This window comes from Empidonax traillii, unplaced genomic scaffold, assembly GCF_003031625.1.
Source record: "Empidonax traillii isolate 1590-97213 ecotype Southwest subspecies unplaced genomic scaffold, ASM303162v1 scaffold143:size1492093, whole genome shotgun sequence".
NCBI lineage: Eukaryota > Metazoa > Chordata > Aves > Passeriformes > Tyrannidae > Empidonax > Empidonax traillii.
Window position 1 is genome coordinate 1,013,982 of NW_020955336.1, and position 16,298 is coordinate 1,030,279.

Consider the following 16,298-nt stretch of genomic DNA (forward strand, 5'->3'; position numbering starts at 1 on the left):
CTGCCCTTTGGCTAAACCAGAAGCCATATAAGGCACTGGGCTCCCTCCCAATGTACACGGTGAGTACTGGGGAAAGGCTTCAAAGAGACCAAAGTCTCTTTGATCTGGATTTTGTCTTGACCTGAACTTTAGACTCGTAACAGATCATAACCTTTGGGCCCACTGTAATCAGAAGACTGAGATGCTCTTCCAGCCAGTTCTTCCTCGCACCTTATTTAGGCCCCTCTTGCTAGACAAGATACATTTAAGCATGTGTTTTTTCAAGCCAGGCAAAGCACAAGCACCCTCAAATTACCTTCTTTAAAAGCAAAGCAAAAAAGGCTGAAGAAAGCAATTTGAAAAAAAATGAATTCGAGCTCGAGAAATGATTGGCTGAAGGTTTCTCAAATGGTAAAATTATTTTCAAGAGGAATACTAAGTTGGGATGTATGAAACAATCAAACCAGACCCTCACATCAATTGTTCTTTCTGCATCTGGTCTCCTTCAGAAATACTTCTTTATTCCACTTGGGGAAACGATTTTGTTTTCTTCTTCAGTTGACTTCCCTTCCTCAGTTCATTAATATGTGTCACAATTGATGTGCTCAATAGCTTGTTTTCTCCATTGAGAACCATAAGACTCTCTGCCTTTAAACACATGCATAAAGAGATATCTGAGCCACCCAAGGAGTTTACCTTTCTTCCTGATGCATTGACATTTAAAAGCTACATCTTGCAATAAAGCAGAAAAACTGTGGCAGTCTGGTTACATGCAGTTTTGGTGGAGTAAACACTTGATTATTCAACAATGAGTCATTCCTGCAGTAACCTCATTCTGTCATGACTGTATCACATCTGCTAACTCTCCAAAGCAAAACCCATAACCTGTGCTGGTTTAAAACATGAATACAGCCTCATGGTTCATACATAACACTCTATTCAACCAAAGAAGCCATGTGCTATAAGTTTAAAAGGGCAAAGTACTTGTTCTCAAAGAGAAAATAGCATATAAAGCAAGAAAAACAATTAGGAAAAAACCCTTCTCCATTCTTGAGCTCTTCTCACAGTGTCTGTTTTCTCCATTATTCTTCAAGCCTCTCTCTGTTCTCTTAGAAAGCCTTTGTGTGTTTGGAGTGTAGTGTATTTGGAATATGGTATACTGAGGCCAGGACTGCTCTGCCCTCTCAGTTGATTCCCTGCCTTCTGCCATATTCTTACTGTTGAGCTCAGTCTGAGCTCAGGTAGGCCTTGAGTGGAGCAGAATCTTTTCCCCATAATGCCCTGCTGCACTCAAACCAGCCTCTACTCTCTGGACAAGAACACTGGAAGCAGAATACAGCTCCTGGGTCTTAATTTGGTTCAAAATTATGTGATACAAAAGAAGGTTACTGGCTTTGAAACAACAGCACTTTTATTCCATTACTTTAAATCGTATCACTGGAATTTTAATTAAATGTTTTTAACACTTCTTGTAACAATAATTTCATCAGTTTTGTTGGAAAGAGAGGAAACAGCAAATAAGGATAGTGTAGTAATGACAATATAGTAAACTGAGAAATGGTTTCAGTGAAATATAGCCAACATTCAGTAAATTCCTCTTATAAGTGCTCTACATAAGAGCACCTTTTGTATGTTAAAATTAAGCGGTGCTCATCTATTGAAGTAAATTTACCTACTTAAAATGAACTATGACAGATGGTTAAGTCTTTTTTCTTGAAAATGCAGGAGATATATGCAGGAAGGATGATCTGACATTTTTTGCAGAGAATGCCATTTTGCTTAGAGTGCTGTCTGAGTATCCACAGACACACTGCACAAGTGGTTGAGGACTCGAGTCAAACAGGACCTCAGAGCACTTGGTGCAGTAACGATACACACTGAGTGCCCACTTTGTCCTACAGCAGTTTGGTCTCTGTAATGGAATCTTTTTGACACAGCATGATTATTTTGCTTTCCGTCATTCCACTCTGGTATCTATGCTTGTCCACCAATAAATGGTCTAAGCAGAGGACAGAAAATCACTTTGCTGAATCCGCTATAATCCTGTCATGTATATGTGAACACATAGTGGTGGTCCGAGCTTTTTGTAAGGAAAAGTTTAAAAGAATTAAATCAGTTTCTCCCCCTGATACATTACACGTTTGTTTAAAGACACAGCAAATAATGGCAGCTGCAATTATTTTCTTTGTAAGATGAATGATTGAGATACTACATGTAATGGAGCTACAAATTCATAGATGCACAATGCATAAACTTTTTTTTTCAGAAGTTTAGCTATTAATTTTTATAGTATTGACCTGAAAGTTTGCAACAATTTCTTTATTAGTGAAAATAGTCTTGGCTGACACCAAAAATTCGGTGGTCAGTGTGTCTACCATGCCACTAGCAAGCTACTAAATAATGCAAGTTCAGTCCTTCATGAAGCTTAAAGGGAAAAAAATATTCTGAATAAAAGTAGAAATGTATGGTAAACACCATGGGTATGTAGTTAAACCATTACTTCATTAAACTATTACTTAAGCAATTAGCAGTTAAACAAATGGTCAAATAATTAGCTTCCAAAGCCTAATTATAGATGAAAGAATATTTTTTCTCATCAAAAATGCTAACTTCAATCTGTGTTACATTTGCTTTTTCCCCAAACAATAAAATGCTAATGTTGCTATGACACAGGTTTGCCCAATAAAAGATTACAGATAGCCCACTACTTGTCATGAAAAACATCGTAATTTTGTCTTGTAAATGAGAAGTCCTCCATCCCCCGACCACATACGTGGTAAAATATTAGTCACTTTACATTTATCAGCATCACTGAAAGATTAGAAATTAGTGCCACCTACTCATGAGCAGGACTTGAAAACATGCTTTGTCTGTTGCAAAAATACATTCTGAGGGGGAAAACACCAACTGTTGTAGAGGTTAAAGTTTTCTTTGATGACTCCTGTTCTTTTTTCTCCCCCTTCCCGAAAGAAGTGCTTATATTTGTAGACAGACATTTGCCTAAAAAGGTGATAAGTTCTCTTCCCGAGGATGAAAGAGGTTAAACGCAGCCAGTGTGTACTTTGAGCAACCTTTAGTTTGTTTTGCAGCATAAAAAGTTTTCTAAGTGGCAATATATGAACTCTTATTATAAGCTTGTTATACGTATTGCAGGAAATTAGTTCATAGCCAGCTAATTAGTATTTTCCTTAATGAGTTATGCCTGAGTCTTGACACAGAAGAGCAGCCTCTGGAGGTGCTATGTAATCAGCTCAGCACTGTGGTATTTCACACTTGCCAGCCTCGAGTGAGGAGCAAAGCATGTCCTGTTCTGGAAGTGACTTCCATATGTGCTTAAGCAGATAGTGAATTTCCATTCTCTGTTTAACACAATTAAAAAACACCCTCATTTTGCCTTACTAAATCCAGGTCTGATATAGAATCAGTGCTGTGTCCTAATGCAGGAGGGGAAGAGCCTTTCCACTTAATGATAGAAAAATTCAGTATAGAAAGACCCCTGGGGTTTGCCTGGTCCGATGTCCTGCTCAAAGCAGGACCGCCTTTGAGGTTGGATCAGGTTGCACAGGGTTTGTCTGGATGAGTTTTGAAAATCTCCAAGGCTGGGGATTCCACAGCAAATATTTCCATTGAATATGTTCTCAGCCTTCCCAGTGGTGAGAAAAGTGCAGTAGCCACCTTCGTAAGTGTATGTGGGTTGTATTTTTGCCTCTTTTTTTCTGTTGTGCACTGAACTGATTAGAGTCAAATTCAGATCTAGTGGGAGTAAGTGCAACATCATTTTTCAAAGAACTTTCATTGACATCAAGAACTTTTGTTTCTTGTTGACATTGGACTGAGCCATCTGATCACACTGAGGATATCAGTGCATTCTCTCCCCTCTGCATATGTGAGCCTGCTTCTCTGACACTGAAGCTGAGAACAGGACAGATTCAGGACATCTGGTAAGTCTTGTTCTGTACTCTCTGAGGTCAGTGACAAAACCTAGACTGGCACCAAAGAAAGAAGAGGATGTGCTGAGATTACTCTTTCTCCTCACAAGTCACCTCGGCAATGCTATCCCTCTTTTCAAATGCTGATGGAATGGCAATGCAGAACAAAAACCTTTCTTCTACCTCTTTCCTGGTAATTCTTCAAGTTTTATTTCATGAAATAGGAATAGCGAGAAGTAAGTTTTCAGTTGCCCTTTAAAAAACCCAAATTTCTAATTGCATTTTTTTTTCAAAGGCCACACAGTAGTGTTAAGCTCTGTAGTAATGCACTCAGAAAGGACCTGAAAGTCTGGGCTGAGAACAGCATCTCTCACCTCATACTCGGCTGTGCTGAGCAAGGAGTTGTGATTTGTGCCTCTACAGAAAACATTCAATTTGCATCTTATTGGAGCTATCTGGAGAGGAAAAATAATGTTGTGGAGACCAGGGAATTTCTTAAAGTGCTTTACCTGGAGGTCAGTGGAATTTCATTTATAAATGATGAATGCATGCATTTTGATGCTAGAATTGTGATGACTTACAAAGTTTGATATTACTGTACTTTTCTGTGGACAGTGATTTTTTTGAAGTGGTGAACATATTTTCCAAGAATATCATAGACATTTGTAACATGTATGTTTGTGCCAATAAATCTTGTTTTAAGAAGCTGGTTTTCATATCATTCTGTTCCCAATACAGATTAGGGACAATTAAGCAGCTTCAGCTTTCATTCCCTCTCTGTGTTAAGTGCTAGAGGCTTCTGGAAATGAAGATGTTCTAATTCACACCGAGTTCTTATATGTTCGGTCTAATAGAAAAGAAAAAATGCACTTCTGTTGTATAAACAATAGTGAACCCTGTCCAAAAATGTACAGCCATCACAGAATTGTGAAGGGGACCAGGTGAAAGAATGTGTTTAGTGCATTTCACCTTATTCTTAACTTTCTCAGTGGTAACATGTTTTTCTTTTAACAGGGCACAGTTAACTCAGGGAGCTCAGTGTCGTGACATACTGTTAGTTCAAAAGTTTGGTGTTCATTGGACAAGAAGGATTTTCAGTGAGAGGAATACAGACTCCTGCAGGGTTATCTTCTGCCTTACTTTCAAGCAGCTGGTGCTGGCCACTTGTATACGGATTAATGGGGCAGGGTAACTGTTGCCAAGGTTATTCCTAATAAGTAATTAAATCCTCTGAAGGGACAAGACTTGGAAGCTGCTTTTCTCCCCCTGCTAGTGGCCACACCTACATTTTAAAATGCATCAGCATCGCAACAACTCCCAGGCAGCTCTGCACCATCATGCATACGGGGCATTATTCAACAGCTCTTCCAATTCTGTTGCAAATGATGACAGAACACATAAAGGGCACAGTATTGTGTCAAGATGCCTTCTTGTATGACAGTGCTTTATTAGCAAAATTATAGATTTTTCCTTGGTAACTCAGTGCAGGTTACAATAAATTGGGGACACTTTGAGCCTATAAGGAGGAGCTGGGACAAAGCAATCACTGATTTTATACAGTGCATATTCTGATCTATGTGAAATAGCAAATAAGGACGAACTGAGAGAGTGAATTAGGTGACTGGTGCATGTGAACATGATATTGAAGAACACAGGGAACTGATCAAAGCCAAAATGAGGCTTATTAAGAGAACGCAATGGGCTAATGCTCCATTAGCACTCTTACAGTCAGGTTGTGTAGTTAGCTCAGTTTTAGTGAAACAAAACATCCCAATTTCTGTCTTGAGCTCACAAGGAATTCTAGTGAATGATAAAACAGTGTGAAAATTAAATTCTGTGTAAAGTAATGGAGAGAATAAAATGGGCATGGCATAATCAGTAAGATTATATGAAACATCTAATGTATTTTTCATTCTGGTCAGACAGATTTACATAATTCACAGAAGTTCAGGGAGCAAAAGGAAGAACTGTTTCTTAGGGGTTATTAAGTTATGTGAGGTGAAGAGCTCTGGGACCTGCATGTTCTCTGGAAAGTCAACAGAAGATAGTTCAAAGACAAAACAATCCTTGAAATGACTGCCCATATACTTTGCTTTGTGAGCTGAAGTACTTGGAGATAAGTGAATGAATAAGACACTTTTAAGTCCTCCTGACAATTCTAAAATTAAAAAAAAAAATAAATCTCACATGACTAAAGATGGCCAGAACTGCAATCTGAGATGAAAAGCCGTTAATCTTGAGACTGCTTAGAGCTCTATATGAGAGAGTGAGGCAGTGGTCATAATTATTGTAGAGCCAAATCATCTTTTTTTTGCTTTCAAAAGTGATTCAAATCTAGGGGAACATAATCTTGTAACACCACCTGTGGTTTAAGCAGCTACCATCAAAAACTCTTACCATGATGTGGTAGACATAGTAAATATATTTTACTATGGGAATTTCCTGGCACCAAAAGCACTGAGTTACTGCACTTTTAAGGCAGCTTTTAGGATGATTCTGCAGAAATAACACCTTTGCCTTCTCCCTTATTGTCTGAACAGTCTAATTATAATTTAACAGCTGTTAGCTGACTGCTTTACAAAGGCAAGTAAAGCCTGGCATTTGTAATTTCTGTTGGCCATAATGGAGATTTACTCTGTTGAATGTAGTCAGTAAGTCTGATAATTTGACTTCTAGTACTTATCTAATAACTGGCAGGTTGTTATTTTTACTAGAAGTTGTACAGTACAACATCCAGTTATTTATGTATTCTCTGGCTTATCCTAGAAAACACCAGCCCTTTAGTCCAGCTTCACCCGGAGCTGGAAACACTTCCCAATACCATAGAGTGCAAGCCTCTGTGATATAATCTGTAGTAATCCATGACAGTGCACTGAAAGAGCTGGCTAGTTCAAAGGTGTTGCCAGCATCATAAAGCCCTGCACCAACACAGGCTTTGTTAAACTTCCCTCCTAATGATCCCAGAAAGCTACAGATGAGAGAAAACCAAAATTCTCCCTAGTCCAAGTCAAATGATCAGGGGCAGGGAATTCCTTTTCTCAGATCAGACCATCCAGTGAGTCAGTTTAACTGTGAACAGGATGCAGAAAGCAAATATCTGAAACTGTAATGTCACAGGGAACACTGGGGTTAATAGTGATTGAGCATCTGAGAATGTAAACCAGTAATTACAATGCACATATTGCACTGGCAAAGAACAATTTAATCTCCTTTTAAACCACCCTGAAGACGCCTACAAGTTCTAGTGACTTTTCAGTCACTAGAAATTTCAGTCTTTTTTTTCACCAGGAACTGTTTTGTCATCCTTCCACCTGCTTAATAGTCACCATTTGATAACTACACAAGTTATTGGCCCACTTCAGTCCTCCAGCAAACTCGATCTGAACTTCATTCCTGAGCTGGCTGAGAAACTCTAATGTCCTGGTTACTGTCTGGGAACAATGTATAGTTCTTACTATTTTGTTTGCTATTTTTCTTTAGTTTAACTAGCCCATGTGCTCCTTAGTCAGTGCTCCTGACAGTCCATCTCTGCCCACTCTCCAGTTCCATCACTTATGACCATTACAGTTCTCAGTTGTCTGGTCCAAGTCAAGGCTTCCCAAATGCTGTATGTGGTGGCAAAACCATTATGCTGTCTGTATTGAAGAAACCTGAAATATCTTACTAACTGAAATATCTTACATGGCAGCCATCCTAATCATCTTGTCACACCTATTGCTTTTTTTTAATCTCTTTTTCTTACCTGTAGAGTTTAGGACCAACAAAATTATCCTTAATGGAACAATAGTAAGCAAGATCCACAAGAATTAACTGGATCCAAATTCTCCTGCCTCTATCACCAAAATGAATCCTATTGATATGACCAATGCCTATCCCAATGGCAGCTGGGTGACCTGAGTCGCTGCCTATGGTAGGCAACCAACTTACAGTTTCATTTCAGTCTTTTGTTTAACTCAAAAGTCTCACAGTTTGCTTGATATTTCCCCCCCGCCCTCCTTGCTGAGGAATTTATACCAAAAGTAAAACTTGCTTATTGCACTCATCAGTTTAAGCATTTCTTGATTACTCAGGCATCTCTATGCTGTTTGAATGCAGATGCCTGTTGAAAATGCTATTATTTTAGGATGCCTAGGGTTGGCAGCTAGATGGAACAAAACGCAGTAGCAGTCTTTGTTGAGGAGAGAAGACATATTTGGGGAGCTGTAGGCACAACTATCCTCATATCCTCAAGGCTTGTCTTTCATCTAGACGAAGAGCCACCCCTCATGTTCTTCTGCAGCTGAGCCTAGAACTTGAAACTGTATGGAGTGAGAAAGCCAAGCTGGCAGCATCTGCATTTTGGTGGTGCTGAGCATTGAAGTGTCTTCTGATGCCATTAGAACAAGGTCATCTTACAGGTGTCTGGATTTTATTAAAAATGGTCTTTGGGTAGTTAGGTCATTAGTACACAATTAAGTGCACTCTAAACACTCCTTCAGCCTTGTACAACACATCATAGTCGTATGATGTGTGTCTGAAAAGGATAGGAAGCAAAATGGCACACAGTCGTTAAAAGGGAGCCCTTCAACATATAACTTGTCTGCTCCTATTCGACCTAGACAGGAGGGAGGAGTCAAAACTAAATCCACCCAAACTAGTAAATTCTATTCCTGATCGTTTTCTCTTTGCAGAACAAAGCAGAATCTTCAGGAGCTTCCAGCTATTTGTAGAACCTCTCTCTGCTCCTTAAAATATGCTGACAAGAGTGGGCACATCACTATATATCTGCAATGCCAGAAAGCAGACTGTCTTTTTAACTTTGTTTTCCCATAGATAAATATATATATTTATTTATCCCATAGATAAATAAATATTAAAAAATAAATCATCTTGCTTTTAAAACTATCTTAATGGAGGAAAAAACCCCAAACAACAAAAAGCTACGTGTTTTCTGGTTTTAGCTGTCCAGCAGTGCAGCCCCCTGCCTGCTGCAGTGCCCTGAAGTGACTCTGTGCCAGGCTGGGGAGGCGTCCGGTCAGCCAGGCTACGGCCACCCCACAGTGCCCAGCCTGGGAGTGTCCCACGGTGGCGGTCGATGCAGCAGCACTGGGCTGTGACAGCAGGGGCACTGTCAGTCACCTTCCAGTGAATTTATCTGACAAATGATGCCAACATAAAATAATAGGGTCAGACTCCATCTCAAATGCAAATTAAATTTGGTCACAGTTTATCTGACTAAACCGCATTGTCCATCCCTTGGGTTAGCCACTCTGCTGCACTGGCTTTCTTTTAACAGTTTTTCAGACCTTTTTTTCATCTCCTGTAACTCAGTTATTTCAGCCCAGGCTTCAAATTTCTCAAGTGTTTCCAAACAACAGCATTTGTCTTTGTGGATTTGGCATTGTCTCATTCTTCCTCTCTGCTTCATCCCACTTGTTCTCTGTTTCATGATGCTGAATGAAATATTGTTCTCCCTCTTACCTACTTCTCAAGTAATTTTATTTAACTCTTAAATTCCCCACTTGCTCTGCGGAAGAAAGTAATCAGAAGATTTGTGTCTAGCCATAATGGTTGCACATTTTGACTACACCATTGAGGTATTTGCATTATCCTGATGCTTCCAGGGCTGCTTCCTACCTATTGACATTCTCTGTTTTGGTTTTGCTCAGGTTGGACTGATTATGTTGTCTCATTTGTCATTAATAAAATCTTTCAGCTCTTCTTTGAAAACAAGTATATTATATAAATGCACTTTTGTCTACAAGTGAAAGGCTTTAAGTTTCTTATGTGTTTAGGTCTGTCTTGTGCTCTTGCAAGCATCAGATAATGCTGCATCAATGTGGAGAAGTACCTGTTGATCCCTTCATAGAATATCTCTTAAGTCAGGAGCCAGTGTAAAGCATGTTGCCTGCAGCTGTCTGTGCAAAGGCTCCCTGTGTCATGTGCAGCATGGGAATGACCTCACCAGCTGAATAGAGCTACTGAACCAGTTACAGATGTAGTCTGACAGTCACAGAACAAACATGACTCATTTAAGAACATTCCTTACCTTCCTTTTTAATAACTGGTTTCTCCAAAGTCAGTAAACTAGAACTGAAGGGAGAACAAAGAGTACTTCAGGCAGCTCTGCAGGGTTCTCCCACACCCCTTGCTGTGCTGCAGGAGGACATTTGAAACAACCGTCCCACCACAATTACATCTTCTCTGATGGTGCCCAAACTCTCACAGTGTAATCACGTCCAGCTGCAGATACTGACATGCCACTACTAGAGAATACTATACAGAAGTAGCCATAGTAATGCCAATACTAATGAATGAACTGTGCTATGTTCTGGACTTAAAACCAAAAAGCTTTAAAATTACTAAATGTTGGTGTGCTGCAAAGACCATCACCCATGATTATAATAGTGTTGAGATGAGAACAGGGTTCTGAAAATAAGGGGATTTGTGTCTAGTTTGGCCATCAAGGCTTGGTAGTTTAACTTCACACACAAGCATGCTCAACTTTCACACTCAGTTCTCTTAACAAGGGGCTATGAAATTAATTCCTGCTATGCCTTTGCTTCTCCACCTTGCAGTGTACTCTTATTTGCAAAATATTTTTAGTATTATAAAGTTTTAACTACACTGATGCCACTGACAACAACAAAAAAATCTTGATTATATAAGTGGAACTGAGGCTTTATCTCAGATAAAGCTATTAGAGCATGCAAATAGCAACATAATTGTTTGTATGTGCAATACACTAGTCATACTAGGTCTTCTCCTATTGCTTCAGTATGATTGTAGTGGACTGATAGTCCAGCATTAAGTGTGAGTTGGAAACAATGGAGTGCATTCATTTCACCAGCAGTGGCTGTGTCTGGAGGGCACAGTGCAATTTTCAAGTGTATTTGGTTAGTGGTCTTCCTATACAATTCACTGTACTGTAATCCAACATTTGGCTGGGGAAAACATTTTTTCAAATAGATTTAGCTTCTCTAACTGATAATTGCATTAAATCAGTGTGAATTGCAAGATGCTCCATCTCAACATTTGAGGTGTGGTGTAACAGCCCCATGATGTGTTAAGTGCCACGTCTCTGGTCTTGAGCACTGATTTGTATTTCTGGAAGGCCTGAGTCCAAGCTCTAATGATCCAAGTTTGCAGTAAGGTAATAGCTTACAGCTGGTGACACAACGTGCTTTAATTGCATTTTAGAACTTAAGAAGAGGAGATGTTGTCTCAGTATAAAGTCAGTGTATGACAAAAGTTGATTCATTGGTTATTAGGTTCCAGTGAAGTATAAAATCTGTCATTTTAAAAACATTCCCTTTTTTGGTTTGCTTTCTGAAGTGCCTTGAAGAGTAGCACACGCATCCTCTCTGACTAGGCCAAAACACAGCTGAAGTAGTTTAGCCCAGTCTTTAAATTCAGGCTGTTAAGTTTAGTCATAACACATGTTGCTTTTATCACTCCTCTTAACACGAGTTAGGTAATTCTTGATAGGGAATTCTAGATAGGACCATATGCAAACTAACATAGTAAAGGTATAAAGTTCTGCAGAGGGAAATTATCCTGGCACCAGCAGTTAGGAGGATACCAGTGGCAAGGACTGCAGTGGAGACCAGCCTGCCCCAACCTGCCGTGTGCTCCCAGCTGGAGGCTCCACCAGAATGGGATAAATGATTCAGCACTACTGACTTGGCTTCTTGGGTGGGCTTTGCATTCACTCTGAGCTCTATACCTGTCCAGGGAGTTTCCACTGCTTTAAAGCTGGCTTCAATATGTCTTCATAGGCTGTTCCTACAACCAGATGTACTAAGTCACTGTTTTCTCTGCACTGTATTCATTTAAAAAGAACAAGAATGCTATTACAGCATGAGAGGGATAAGTCTCCCTAAGTAAGCACTGCTTTCTTCAGCGGTAAATGAAGCCAGCAAAAGCTATGAGCATTGTTACCAACAATAGCTGGCTGGTAATGCATAGTGAAAGAGCAGGGCCGGGGAACCAAAATAATAATTGTAAATTACCCATATTAATAAAAGGGCTGAAAGGCAGCTGGATATGTTTTTCAAACCCACTAGAAAGAAAGAGCCCCAGATGCTTATTTAGTTTTCCACCCAGACCCAAGGAAACCTCGAGCACTACAGCATTTTCATAAATGCCTGCAGGAGGCAAATCTCACAGCTCTGCTTTTTGGCAAGGTAAGATTTCTTTCAATCTTTTTGTCTTGCTCCAACTACCCCTTTTTTCTCAAACTTTCCTTTGCTTTTCTGTAGCACAGTGCTTTAAGGTGACAGCAATCTTTAATGAGCAACAATTAGCTAATATAAGATTCCTGCTTCCTTTTTATGACTTTTAATCTTTCTCCTTTAAGGAATGTAAGGGTTTGTTTTGATTTGTTTTAGGGGTTTTTTGTATTCACTGGCTTAAATTGCTTGTTTAATTTTTTATTTTTATTGTGTAGCTACACAACAGAAGCATTGAATTTCAGAGTTGTACTGCTAATGGAGTCTCCCATGTTACAAATGGATAGAATATGTCTCATTATGGCAATGAGTGTTATATTCTAGTGGGTTTCTGTGTAATAAAGGCTCATACAATCACTTTGATTTTTGTCTGCTTGTTTGTCTCTCCTCGTTCACATGGCAATTTTAAATTTATTGGCTGGTGTCTACAAATGTGAGAGATAGGAAGAAGTCCCAAGGATATTTCAGCCATGTAATTTTCAAGTAGTTTTACACCTGGTAAAACAGGTAGATGAGGAAAGTCTTCCTAGAGCTGCACTGAGGAAAGGGCTGTAGATAAGCTCGAACCAACTAAACACCAGATAATCCACAAAGATGGGAAATACTTCTGCCCTCTTTGTTTCAGCTATTGTCTTCTTTTGAGCAAGTTGCCAAAGCTGTTTATATGAAAGGGATTTATCCAAACAGAACTTGTAGCAATCCTTCACTCTTTGGTTCTATGTATCAATGACAGTGTGCAAAGTGAGCTGTCCTTTCTCTTTTTCTTCTAATTTATTAGAATTAAACCTAAAGAATTTCTGATTGCTTATCATGAATTTCTATTTATTGATACAGTCTGTAAAACTTTATTTACTGAAGTCTCTTGAATTGGCTTAGTCTACAAGGGGCTTCTGCAGTGCCTGATGGGCCTATTAAAATCCCTACTTTGTTTTTGGCCGTGTGGCCAGGTATGTCAGGCTTCTCTTCCTGAAGCAAACTCAGCCAGTCAGTGCTACCGTCTGCTGAAAACAAAAGCAAGCTTCCGCTGACTTCAGTAGCAGCAGTGCTCAGTTCCAAACAGCTCAAGTGTGAACTAACACCGGAAAACTGACACAGAGCAGTAATAGGAAACAATCTGAAAATGAAGTGGTTTTAATTGAGAGGCACTCTTCAAAATTACACGGAAAGACGTTTTTGCCCATTTAAAATTTGGCTCTTCCTCAACAACTATAAATTACTAATCTATAATTAGTATTCTTAGTGGAAGGAATGCCTAATTGTCTGGCTTAAGTTAGACTTTGGGATAGGAAGGGCTGTAGGTGTGTTGGAACTTATTCTAGCTGGTTTCCTACTTAGCATCCAATTTCTTCAAATGTTTCTGTTATAATCTCTCAATATTATAACCTGTTCCTTAAAAATTATAACAAAGTAAGGAATAAGGGTGCCTCTAGATTCCTCGTAGCTCAGAGCAGCAGTGTTGTGACTGTGTCACACAGTAACTGGGAGTTTGCCTGTGAACAAGTCCAGCTCCAATCCCATGCCAAGACCTAATCCAACATTTTATATAATGACTATTTGATAAAAATTGCATAAATGCTCACTAGTGGGAAAGTCAGTACCCAGATTGTCTCTCTGTCCTTATTTTGTTTTTGAAGGAAGGTACATCTCTTACTCTGTTTTTGTAAGAGATTGTTAACACTTCACTCTACAGAAGTGAGTCCACAAGGAGATCATAAATGCAACAGGGGTCAGTAAACTGACTCTGGTCAGGCAAAGCAGGGTTTAAATCAACACCAAGAGTGTGTATTAGGAACCAGTGGTTGTGGGGAGTCAAGTGTTGGGATACACTGTGTTACAGGCCCAGCACCATCTCATAGGCCTTGCGTGTCTGTTGAGGAATTTGGGTGTCTCAAGGGCAGCTGGTATGTGTGGCCACATTTAATCCAGCAAGTACACTGCCTCAGGTATCAAAATCTGTGGAAATGTTTTTCTGCTATCTCATTGCCTTTAAAAGAGCTTTCCCATCCCCTGTCCATGCCATGCCTGGACTCAGGAGTGTACTTTCTCACTAAGGGATCAGATTTAGCTTACAGGCAGGAAACTAAGGAAGCCTTCAGAGAGATTAACGAATTGAACTGTCTCACTGAAGGGCCAAGTAAGTAGCAGAGTGAGCAAAAGGAATGGCCAGGACCACATAACTGTGAGTACTTGGTGTCAGGGGTGGGGTGAAGAGCAGTGATGCCAAGCCCTTGATGAAAGAGCAATGTCAGATCAGCCCAGAGCCCCTGTGAAAGCTGCCTCTGGCATATGAGTCTGGGTGGTTTTGAACGGTGAACCCCAACCTGACGTAGTCACCTTTCACAGCAGAAGAGGATGTAAAAATCCAACACAGTAGGCAGGAATGAGGATGCACTTTTCTGCTTGCCATTGCTTATTAGCTCTCTTATGCTAGTCTAATGACATGCAAATTTCATTTTAAGTGCCTAACTCTGTAATTTGATGTTCCTACTGGTCTTGGATCCTCGCTCCAACCCAAAATGTGTTCTTTGATCCTGTTTTGGTTTGGCTTTTGTGCTCCCACAGCTGTGATGTAATCCAACCAAAAACTTCTTTCATGGGATATTTTCAGTCAAATCAGTTTCCCAACTTGGCTGACAGCGCAGTTGCATAATCTCTGATTTTTAACTCAGTGGAGGTGGTAGGAATGTTCCTTTCAGTGGATGTATAAAGTCACCTTAGGTAGACTGTGCAATCACAAACTACCACTCTCTGACTTATACAGGAAGCTTAAAACCCCTTTTCATCACTGTGGATTCAATTTCAAGCTCTCTCCATTCAGCCTTCTGTGAGTCTGACTGCAGAAAGCAAGCTGCTAAAGCAAACAGCAGGATCTCAGACCTGGAGTGCTCTGAACTGTTTGCTTCTAAAATCATGTTAATGGTCTTGGGGATTGGCACATGCACTTACAGTGGTGAGATACACCCTTGCCATTTGTATCCTTCTAAAAGAACAATTCGGGCCTCCTTTATGTGTCACTTTTCAAGACATTGGGAACTTAAAATTACACTGCATTTGCCAAAAGAAACTGGAGTTAATAAAGATAACTAGAAAACAGTACAAATAGGGACAGAATGAAAAACTACATTTCCCAGAACTTGTTAGGAAAGGTTTTCTGTCTGGAGACAACCAGACACTTATGCAAAGGACTTCTGAGTGCAGCACATTTCAGGAACTTGCTGTTTGAGCTGGACTTCTTTATCATGTTTCCTAATTTCCTATACATTTTAATCAAAGAGTTTTCAAGACTGTATCATATTGCTATCTTTATGTTTGTTCCTACAGTATAATGCTCTTAGAAAAACCTGTCCGTATATTCACTGGTTATGAGGAAAGTTGGTTTTTTCCTTCCCTCATCCTTTGTCTATATAGAGAGTAACAGTGACGCCTTTTGCTCATTAGCAAAAAAGCCTTTCCGGATCTTTGCAAGAATCAATGACTGTCAGCGTCACTGTAAACGGTGAGTAATTAGACTTAGGAAATGAAGAATTAGATGTGGGCTCCAGCTGTAAAATATTGATTTTTTTAAAAATTATTTTTAATAATATACAGTTCTGTCAGTGCTGTGGTATAACTTGGAACAGGTAACTTCTACAAGTGGATAGGGAAGCATAGTTACTTGAAAACGAGGAGCCCTTATTTCTTTATCAGTAGCAAATCCAAGCAAGCAATCCTCAGGTAGTTTTTCAGGAAGTCTCAATTTCCCCCCCCCCCCCCCCCCCCCCCCCAAATGTAGATAATGTCAATATGTTGCTGCTTATCAGAAGCGACTGAAACACTTTCCTTGAGCAAGAATTCTACTTTTTGAAGTATGCTGGGAAAAGGTTCAGCATTTTGTGTGTGTGGGGATAACGATCTGATCATGTAAGTGTGAGAAGCAGTGGGAGTCCATAAAAAAAAATCCTCACACAGACCGGCATTTTCCTGGCGAGACCGCATGAGGGAGCCGGGCAGCATTTAACGCAGGACAGGGCCCCACTTCACCGCCCCAGAGCGGCTCTGGATGAGCGCCAGTGTGGGACCTGGTGTGTCACAGGGTGAAACAGTCACATAGAAAGGACTTGCCTAATATATGAATGATTTGTTCTCTCCACGCTCCAAGAGTTACAACTGAACACGCACAAAAAAATAAACAAAGCTGGGA